The sequence below is a fragment of the Elaeis guineensis genome, chromosome 5 (genome assembly GCF_000442705.2).
Source record: "Elaeis guineensis isolate ETL-2024a chromosome 5, EG11, whole genome shotgun sequence".
In the NCBI taxonomy this organism is placed as follows: Eukaryota; Viridiplantae; Streptophyta; class Magnoliopsida; order Arecales; family Arecaceae; genus Elaeis; species Elaeis guineensis.
In genome coordinates this window covers 34,380,524-34,391,567 of record NC_025997.2, presented here as the reverse complement: position 1 = coordinate 34,391,567, position 11,044 = coordinate 34,380,524, and the positions used below count along the sequence as shown (strand labels likewise).

The 11,044-nt window shown below is 36.2% G+C and overlaps 1 non-coding gene across 1 annotated transcript; it reads left to right on the top strand.

The window, feature by feature from the left end:
- Nucleotides 1–10,397: 10,397 nt before the first annotated feature.
- Nucleotides 10,398–10,503, top strand: LOC140858333 (small nucleolar RNA R71). Its single transcript, XR_012141898.1, has one exon. It is a non-coding gene; the product is annotated as a small nucleolar RNA R71 (small nucleolar RNA).
- Nucleotides 10,504–11,044: the final 541 nt, after the last annotated feature.

Genomic DNA, 11,044 nt, shown 5'->3' with positions numbered 1-11,044 from the left:
GGGGATGTCCAGCTTATGTCAAGCATTTAAAGATAAATACGTTGAAAATTGTATCCCAAAGTCAATCATCAGTCGGTTGATGATTGTGCTCATATTTGTATATTATATATAAATTTTTATTAATAAATATTATTTGACTTTTTCATCATATTTTGTCCATCTTCTTTGAACTCCTATGTTGTGATGAAGTCCTTAGAACTATATTTAATCGATAAAGAAGGATTTGTTGTTTAGTCTTTAAAACATATTCATGATCAAATAATATGCTGTTAATAGGATGATAGTAATATTAAGTATAAGTCATTGTGTACCATATGGATTGGTTGTCCTCCTAACCAAGGAGTATGGAGATATTATTATGGCATGCAAGTAGAATGTAGGAGTATATTCGCACCAAACGTGATCAATTATGGGATACTCTACTGTCAAGAATAGCTCGTGAAGGATATGGATATAAGTATCTCTCCGACCTAAGATCACCACGGTGATTTATAAGCAACTCACTATATTTTGGTGTTGGACTATCTAAATTTTTAATTCAGTGATGGAAGATTTTTGGATGCAGTCAAGTACTTATCAAGTCGGTGCATGAGTCAAGATGGGATTGACCCCTTTAAATAAGTAGGAGTTAATACATCAGTATATTTAAATTTAGTAAAATCTTGATTAGGATAATTTATGTGATGGATTTGAAAGATTGAATACAATGTGATTGATTATTTTAGGATTGACAGTTAAATCTTAGGTCATCTTGAACATTAGGATCAAAAAGATGAATTATACGGTAACCATATGTCAGTAAATTCTAGAATATTGCTTTGCAATCTTTCGACCTATTCGGACATTGGATCTCATTGCTAGATGGTTACATCGATTAGTATAAAAATTTATTTTTATGCTACTAGCTTAGGTTCAAACCTATGGGGTCATACATATTAGAAGATTCGATATGATCGGATGGCTGAAGAATTCTATTGGATTGAGACTCTAGTGAAGAGTCTCATTAAATTGGAACTCTGGAGGAGAGTCCCACTGGACTGGGACTCTATTGCTAATGGAGGATTTATTAGTAATTAGATTGCTAATTGACTCAATTTGATTGAGCAGAGAGGTTCGGATCAAGTTTAATTGAATTGGATTCAGTTTGACTTGGATTGGGTTTGATTAGATTAAGCTTAATTGCAAGAAAAATTTGTTTCTGATTTGATCAAGACTTGGATTCAGTTAATTCATAATTAGGTTAGAAATTTATTATGGAGATTGTATTCTTAATTAGATTAGATTTCTTCTTCTCATTGGGTCCAAACCAAATTTGATTTAGATTGGAATCAAATTAGAAACAAAGAGTCCCAGCCAATTGAGACTCTCTCCCTTGCACACACCCTCGGTCCCATGCCATTCCTTTAATGCAAAAATAAGTTTGTGTGAAATATTTTGGGCATGAGAAAGGAGGGCATAGAGAGGGGTGGGCGGCAACCATGAAAAGTCATGGTCCTTATCTCCTTCTTAATTTGAATTTGATTCAAATCAAAGATAAGGAGATAAGAAGGAAATAAATCCGGATTTCTTGAAAACTTTGGGTGGTACCAAAAATATTTTCCATGAGTGCGTTGGAATGTTGGTTGGCATGAGAAAAATTTGTTTTCTTTCTCATGCCATCACACAATTTTACAAAAATATGGGATGCCCCATATGGATGTGGTGTTGGATTTATTGGCGCCTCCTCCTAACCCTAAATTCTAGCCCCATCTATGAAAAGGAAGTCTAATAGTTGGACACCCCATATGTGAAATAGTTGAAAATTAGTTTCTTCTACATAGCCTCTCTCCTCTCTTCCTTCTTTCATTAATTCTTCTCCCATTCTAAAGTGTCTAAGAGATCAAAAGAAGAAAAAGAAGGTCAGCCATCAAAGATCTTCATAAGCTAGCACTCTCGAGGAGATTGATCAGCAACCGTTCTTTATGTGGATGATTTGTAGAGGTCGAACATCTTTGTGCAGCTGCGAGCAACATGTAGAAACTCCAATCCACATGATACAATTGTAGAGATCAGCAACCCGTGCTTTGGTAATGAGTTATGAACTTGTTAGATCATATTTGGTTAGATCTAAGAGTTAGATCTAATCTAGAGCATCGATACGATCGATGTAGATTTTTATTTTTCAGATCTTAATCTTATATTTAATCATATCTTAGATCTTGGCATGATAGTTTAGATTAGATCTTGTGCATGTAATGTAGGTTAAATTGTTTAATCTATCAAGATCCACTGCCACCGATGTAAAATTTTAAAATTGTATGCATAGAACTACCAATATATTCTTCAATTGATAGCAGAGCCTTGTTGAATATGATATGATTTTATATGTATTTAGATCTAATTTTATATTGTTTAAATTTGATCTAAATAAATTTTATTTTCAGATCTAATATTTGATCAGTCATGTATATATTAGATTAGATGATCTGAGTAGTAAAGTACTCAGATTGGATAATCACCAGACCATCCGATCATAGGAGTAAGTAGAGTTATATGATCATCTCCTTTCATTCAATGTGGTACTCTTATGGCGTATAGGGGTGCCACTATGAGGTCCCATGAAGAAAAATATGAAAAAAAAAATTTACTTTTCTGCAAAATCTTAGATTTTGAAATCTTAAATTTATTGTATGTGATACAAGTTGTAAGAAAAGAAATAATATCTAATCTTAATGATTAAAATTATTTTAATAAGATTTGAGATCATAAAAAATTTAGATATGATCTAAAAGATTTTATGATTTAATATTTATAAGAGAAAAATTTTAAAAAACTTAACCTAAACCCATGTTGATGCTGAACTTAATTAAGAATTAAGTATATAATCCATTAGATCTAGAATTATGATTTAAGATCTAATGACATTACATAAAATATGGGGGTATGGGTTAGTTTCAAATAGATCCTCTTAATTGGATTAGACTTAAGGTTACAATCAAAGAGTTAATAGACTATATAGAGAAATTGATTAAATCTAACCAAATATTGAATTAGATTAAATCAAAGTTTTTCTAGTATCAATACAATAATTGTAGATGATCAAGTTCATATCTTTGATTAGACCAAATGGATCTTGATTGAGGCTTGGTGATCGAATTTGAGTCATTAGGCTGGTTAAATCAAAACTAATTAACTAATTGGTGTCTAAGGTAAGTTTGACATTTCGATCAATGATTTTTAATTAAAAATGGCTTATCTAGCCATTTTGATGGTGTCTAAGGCAAGCTTAGCATATCCTTCCACCGATCTCACTTACCTAACCAATTTGATGGATTATATTTTGATTAGATCGTTAAATGATTCGAGTTGACCCATACTATTAAAGTTGATCAATGTGACTGATCTAGGTGCCATTTCAACCAGCATGTCACTAATCCAATTCAATAACTTGGTGAAGTCAGTGGAAGGATTATGGTTAACTAGTTGATCTCCTCTCTTCTCTAAATTTATCAATTAATTTTTTTAAATTATTAAGTCCTTAAAATGAGATAGTTTTGGTGATAACTAAATTATAGCCTTCCATTAAGTTGGATGATAATGGTGAAGCAAAATTTGAGTGTAGGGGTAAAATGGTAATTTTAAAATTTTTTCAAAATCACTATTTTACAATGAAAATAATTAATTAATCTAATTAATTAACATATATTTACCCTATACTAGGATCTAAATATGATATACAGCATGCATGGATTTAAATTTGAAATTCAAATTTGAACAGTAAATAATTTACTGTTCTGTGTTCAGAACACAATACCTTTATGCGGGTAGTCGATCTCTACAATCTGATCATCGTCGAGAGGCTCTGATCATCACAACATAGTCACACAGTATGTCTGGCCTCTGTGGATCATCCACACAAGGCTCCTGGTCTGATCGGCTCCGCACGAGTGCTAGCTCGTTATAGAGTCCTTCGACGGCTGATGCTGATCGAACTCTTTCGATCATTGTCTGTCGATTCCACAGATGCTCTAAATTATTAGTAAATATGCTTGAGAGGTAGATGATTCTCTTCCTTGAATTTGGTGGGCTCACAACATTCGTAGCTCACTAACTCACTTCCTGAACCCCAGGCTGTAACCCTAGGGAACACACTGAAAATCCTGCGCCTAATTTTCTTTCTTTTCTTTCCTTTTCTCTCGGAAGGTTTTGGACCTTCACCTCATGCACAAGGCTTCCTCACGCCCCACTTTCTTTTTCAAAATTTTTTCTACACACGCCCCATCCTTCTCCTCTTTTTAAAATAACGTCGAACGTGTCTTATCCGCGTGAGAAGATAAAGACAAGTGGTTACACATTTGAATTCAAATCAAATTTGAATTCAAATGCAAACCAACTCATCCCTATCCACTTGGGTGTGACAAGAGAAGGTGTGTGGCTACTTTGTGCATAGAAAGGTTTCACAAGAAACTCTTTCTCGTGTAAGATAAGTGGCGCACAAGATGGATAAGCATGAAGGTGCAAGGGATAAGTTATCCATTCAAATTCAAACACGCTTTAAATTTGAATGGTTAACTAATTAGCTTTATCCATCCATATGGTGCACAAAAGTGGGCAAGGGGAGGGCTTTGCGTGAGAAAAAATTCATGAGAAATTCCTTCTCGTGAATTCAAATGGGCGCAGTGGATGTGAGGTGGCGCAGGGAGTTTGGGTCAAGGTGGTTTCATTATTTAAACCAACCTAATTGAACCAAATAAGTTAGGCCCAATTAGACTAATTTAAATCTAACTTAATTAGGCTTAATTAGGCTCAATAAAATCTTAATCAAATCAGAAATTGACTAAGCCCAACTCCTGATCAAATCAGGGACCAAACCATCTCGATGATTAGGTCAACTCTTAACCTAATTGGGTAAAACCCAATTGAATCTAATTTAATTGGACTTGATCCAAAAATAATTACTCAATCAAATTGAGTTAATTAGTAACCAAATCACTAATTAAACTTCTCATAAATATTGAATCCAAATCTGATGGGCAATCGGACATCAGAATTCATCGATATGAAATTTTGATCGAAAAGTCCCAAACCAGTGGGACTCTTGACCCCGGTACCCAAAATGTGTGGGACTCATGATCAGAGAATCCTGATTCTCGATCACAGAGTCTCAGACATGTAGAACTCATAGTCCACAAATATTAGGACTCTTCATCAGCCATCAGATCAGATAGGAACCTCTAATGTGTGTGACCCCGCAGGTTCGAACCTAAGCCGGTAGCACAGGAATCAATTCCTGTACTAATCGAAGTGACGATCTAGCAATGGTACCCGATGTCTGGATAGGTCGAATAGTCACAATCACAACACTCAGAATCTACGTGAATATGGTTACTGTATAATTCATCCCTTTTGACCCCTGTGTATAGGATGACTCTGGGTTAAACTGTCAACCCTGATTAGATCATCCGAGTCATGCTCAACTCAAACAGTCCTGTGACTCCTCACTAGGACTACCCTAGCCAAGATTTTGCTAAATTAAAATATGACTGTACATAGCTTCTGAACTGGAGTGGTCAATCCCATCTTGACACACGCACCGACAAGTCAAGTACTTGACTACACCCAGCAGCCTTCCGTCACTGAATTAGAAATTCAGGTAGTCCAGTGCCTAAGTGTAGTGAGTTGCTTGCAAGCCACCGTAGCGGTCTCAGGTCGGAGAGACATTTATACCCATATCTCATCGGAGCAAATCTTGACAGCAGAGATAGCACCGGAGTCGATCACGTTCAGTGCAGATGTACCCTTACATCTCACCTGTATGCCATATCAGTGTCTCCACACTCCTTGGTTAAGAGGACAACCAACCTATATGGCACACAATGACCTATGCTCGATAAACATTGTTGTCCTTGGTAACAACGTATCATTTGGTCGTGAACAGGTTTAAGGACTAAATGACAAATCTTCCTTTGTCGAGTCTAAATAGTCCTAAGGACTTCACCACAACACAGGAGTTCATTAGAAGATGAAATAATTTATGATGAAAAATATCAAAATAATTTTTATTTATTTATAATTTATATACTAATACAAAAGGAGCACAACCGTCAATAAGCTGACAATTAGCTTTGGGACATGATGCGTAGTCGTTGATAGCACCAAAAGTAACTCTACTCACTACGTAGGTAGGATGAGTCGAGATCGTATCCTCAGGGATCTTGGGCTAAATTGAAATTGCAAGGTAAAAGAAAGAAGCGTTGTTTTTGATTTAGAAAATAAATTATCGTAAAATTGAGGTAATTAAAAAATAAAAAGAGCTCGGGAGTTTTGAATTAATTTGCACTAGCAGAGTTGTATCTCTTTTTTAACTAAATAGATGTGATTAATCTTAGAAAAAATACCTGTCTTTCCTCGGCACGCTCCGTACCCGTAGATCATGACGCATCTCCGGAAAGACTAGGTACACAACTCTTCTTTCCTCGGCACACCCCGTATCCGTAGATCACGACGCATCTCTGGAAAGTAAAAGTTGTTCCTAATATTAATCTAACAAGAAAGCATAAATAAAAGCATATGATAGGGAGCAAATAAAGAACTCATGACAATTTAAATAAAAAGCATAATCTTTATTGCATATAAAGAAATACAGGAAAGTTTAGAACAATAAACCATCTCTGTGTCGTTACAAAATTTCTTCTCCACTCCCGAGACTGCTAGCCTAGCTGCTCATGAAGTAGTCCCTTTCTATTCCTCTATGCAAGGCTTTAGAAGAATTTCTGGGCTCCCCCTCCAATGAGAGTACAAAAGTCTTTTTATAGGTGTTAGGAGGGAGGAGTTTTACATGATTTTTCGATGTGGGACTAAAACAAATACAAATCTTTCAAAATATTTCTAAATATTATTTTTTTCCTTATTTTGAACTTGTCTGCAGTGCGCCCACACCTGCGTCAGTGCCCGTCCCGCATCTGCGCCCGTACCCGCGCATCCACGCCGCGTCCCGCGCATCCACGCCGCGTCCCGCGCGTTCACGCGCGCCTGGTTCTTGTTTTGAATTCACGCGCGCCATATTTTTCTTTTGAATTCATGCGCTCACGTGAAACCCTTTTTTATGAATTCCAAAAAGAAACAAAAGTTCATTCATAATGACATCTATATCCTTTTTGGATTCCTTGCATAGTATCTTCATTTTCTATAATACCGGATGCATCTTTTTTTTATTTTAATTTTATTTTAAGTCTAATTTTTTTCAAACTTGAGTCTTTTTGATCTATGAATCGGACTCTTTGTATCGGCGATCACCTTTCCTGTAAAACATAGAAAGAAACATCAAATTCTTAATAAATAAGATAAATTAAATATAATTTTTTAATTTAAAATACTTAAATTAAGTGTTTATCACATTCCCCAACTTGAATTTTGCTCGTCCTCGAGTAAAATAGATATATCAGCATTGTGTACCGACTTGATTTTGAATAAAAAGTAGGTTAGGCATCCCAAAAGGTAAATGTTACTTGGTCAGACCATTAAAGAGATATTTCATTGGATTATCAATTTGACCCAATTAGTAGCTGAGTATTAACTAAAGAAATTTCAGAGCTTTTCTTTCACCAACTCTCCACTTTACTCTTTAAATCCTCTAACTTAATGGAAAAGAGGTTTATTATCTTCTTGCAATTTAGTCTCCTTAATATATATATATATTAATATTATTATTTTTTTTTAAATTTTTTTTTTTTTTAACATTGCCTACCTTTTTACGCGAACCACAACGCTTACTTAGGCGAAAGGGCCCGGTTACTCAGTAGGAGACCAATGTTTTTTTTTTTTTTTTTTTTTTTTTTTTTTTTTAAGGAGAATTTTTGCATACCTCGATCTTTCCACCCAATTTTTCATGAAGCAGATTCTTTATTGAGATCAGTAAGAAGAGGGTTGTAGAATCACTCCTAAAATTTGGTCTAGTTCAAACCCTACCATTCATTGGGTTTTCTTAATAATTTATTCCTCGGTATCTCTAAAATTATCTTGACCGTTAATCATTCATTTATTAGGATGCCTAATTGACTCTTAATCAAAATAAAATTTGAATACACAAAACTAATTATTTCTGACCATACTCGAGGATTTGATTAATTTCCTTCCCCCCCCAACTTAATCTACATTGTCCTCAATGGAGTAGGAAAGCAAAGAAAATAAAAGGAGAGAGTGCACCTGGGATAATTTTGCTTCGGAAGTTGAAGATAGCTTCATTGATTAATAGGCTCTTGTTCTAAATTCCTGCAGCTGCGATAAAGTAAAAAAAAATATGAAATCGTTGGGTTGCCTCCCAACAAGCGCTAAGTTTTATGTCTTCAGCCAGACGTCAAGTTTATTAACAGACTCTTCCATACAGAGTGGTCCTTTATTCTTTAAAAAAATGATGATCAGTTAAAATAAAATAGACAAAATTTGGGTTGCCTCCCAAAAAGCGCTAAGTTTTACGTCTTCAGCCAGACGTCATATGCGATAAAACCAACAAAAGATGGGTAATGGCTCATACTTGATTGTCCATGGAGGAGTGGTTTTATCATGTGGTGTATCCAACAATATGTTAACTTCTTTCATATATCCCTTAAAGTCATACACTCCAAAGTGAGCCAAGCAAGTATCTAAAGGTTCAGGTGCTAGAATTGTGGGTGTTGCATCTTCTATAATATCTTCTAGTGTATCTACTTTGAAGCAACTATCCATTGATGGTCCTTGGGAAGCACCAAACACATTCAGTCTCAGTTTCTTATTCCCAAACGATACGTCCATGACTCCTGTCCTACAATTGATGCATGCATTCGCCGTAGCTAGGAAAGGTCGTCCTAAGATAATAGGAATTTGTCTGGGGTTGCCACTTAATTCCATATCGAGAACCAGAAAATCAACTGAAAAGTAAAACTCATCTATCTTGACCAAGACATCCTCAAGCATTCCACGTGGTTTTTTAATTGATCTGTCGGCTAACTGTAATGTGACTGATGTGGGTTTCAGTTCTCCGAATCCAAAAAGTTCATACACCGAACTAGGTAAAAGATTCACACTTGCCCCTAAATCTAGAAGAGCTTTTTCAATGTGATAATCTCCTATAACACAGAAAATGATGGGGGCTCCTGGGTCTTTAAGCTTTGGAGGAGTGGCATGCTGGACGACAGAACTAGCCTGTTCAGTGAGACGTACTTTCTTTGGGATTTGTGATCTAGATTTACGTTTTTGGGTGCACAAATCCTTCAAAAATTTGGCATAAGCAGGGACCTGTTTGATTGCGTCTAGAAGGGGAAGATTAATTTGGACTTGCTTAAACAATTCCAACATCTCATCGAGTTTTCCTCCCTTCTTATCTGCAGGAATAGGGGCTTTCAGGGCATCCGGAAATGGGGCTTTAGGCAAGTAAGATAATTCCGGTGCAGTTGGTTCCTTCTCTATTTTCAGGTCCTCCTTATTCCTGGGTGATTTGGATTCGGTTAGAGGCTTAGGGTCAGTCTCATTGGTTTTACTAGTGTGTTCAATGACCTTCCCACTTCTCAGAGTCATGATTGATTTGGCATGTTCAGAAAAAGCTTCTGGGGTATTATAACTCTCAATCACAAATTGCCCTCTTGGGTTGCTCTCGGGTTGGCTAGGTAATTTTCCTTCTTCCCTCCTACTGAATGCAGTCGCTAGTTGACCTATTTGGGTCTCTAGCTTGGCAATGGATTGTGTGTGGGAGTTAAGGATCTGAGTGTTGACTTCTAATCCTTCTAGTGCTTTCAGGACTTTTTCCTCAAAAGCTGAGCTGTGACCAGTAGTAGACGGTTGAGGAACATTTTGGAATTGATGGTATGGTCCATGCCTATATGTTGGGTCTTGATATTGAGGTCGAGGTGTGGCAGGACCAACCACTGGTTGTGGTCTCCAGAAAAAATTTGGATGGTTTCTCCAGCCAGGGTTATAAGTGTTCGAATATGGATCGTTTCCTGGTCTGCGAGCTTGTTGGACTTGAGCTTGCTGAACCTGCTCATGCACAAACTCAGGAAATTGAGGTGCGGCTGGGCATTCACTAACAAAATGGTTCGGACTTGCACACAATGCACAAACTTCTTGGATTGGATTAGGTGGAATCGGGGATTGTCCAGTGTTTAGAAGACGATCTAATTTTTGGGATAGTTCATCTACCTTTTGATGGATATCTATGGTATTTCCTACTTCATATATTCCACCTCTTTTTGAGTTTAACATGGGTTTATCTCTAATAGAGGCAGACATATGATGTAATGAATTTTCACTTAGAATTTCAAACAGTTGCCATGCCTCATCCTCACTTTTCAGCATGAATGTCCCACTGCATGATGCATCGACCATTTGTCGATGTCTTTCAAAGAGCCCATCATAAAAATATTGGATTAACTGCCACTTGGGTACAGCATGGTGGGGGCATTTTCTAATAAGGTCTTTTAATCTCTCCCATGTTTCATGAAACATTTCTCCATCTAATTGGGAAAAACTAGTTATGGCTTTCCTTATTTGATTAGTTTTTCCTATGGAAAAATATTTCTTGAGAAACTCTCCTTGCAGCTGGTCCCAGGTTGATATAGTCATGGAATCCAAAGTATGTAGCCAGTATTTGGCTTTGTCCTTAAGTGAGAAAGGGAATAATTTCAACCTAAGAGCATCATCGGAGAAGTTGTGAATTTTGACAGTTGAGCATATCTCAAGAAATTCTTCAAGATGTTTATAAGGGTCTTCATTACTAAGTCCATAAAATGAAGGTAACATTTGGATTATACTGGACTTAATTTCATATTGAGTGGCCTCCACAGGGGGTACTTGAATACAAGGAGAGTAGGTATATGTGGAAGGAGTAAAGTACTCCTTCAATTGCTTGGGTGGATCATTCTCCTGATTTCGGTCCATCTTTTTATGTCTGTAGGCTCTAAAGGTTCTTTCTATTTCTGGATCAAAAGGTTGAATTTCTGGTCGTAACGATCTACGGCCAAGCATACACCTTACAATTATACTGTAGAGCACACACAGAAATTTTTTTTTTTTTTTAAATATATATTTATAA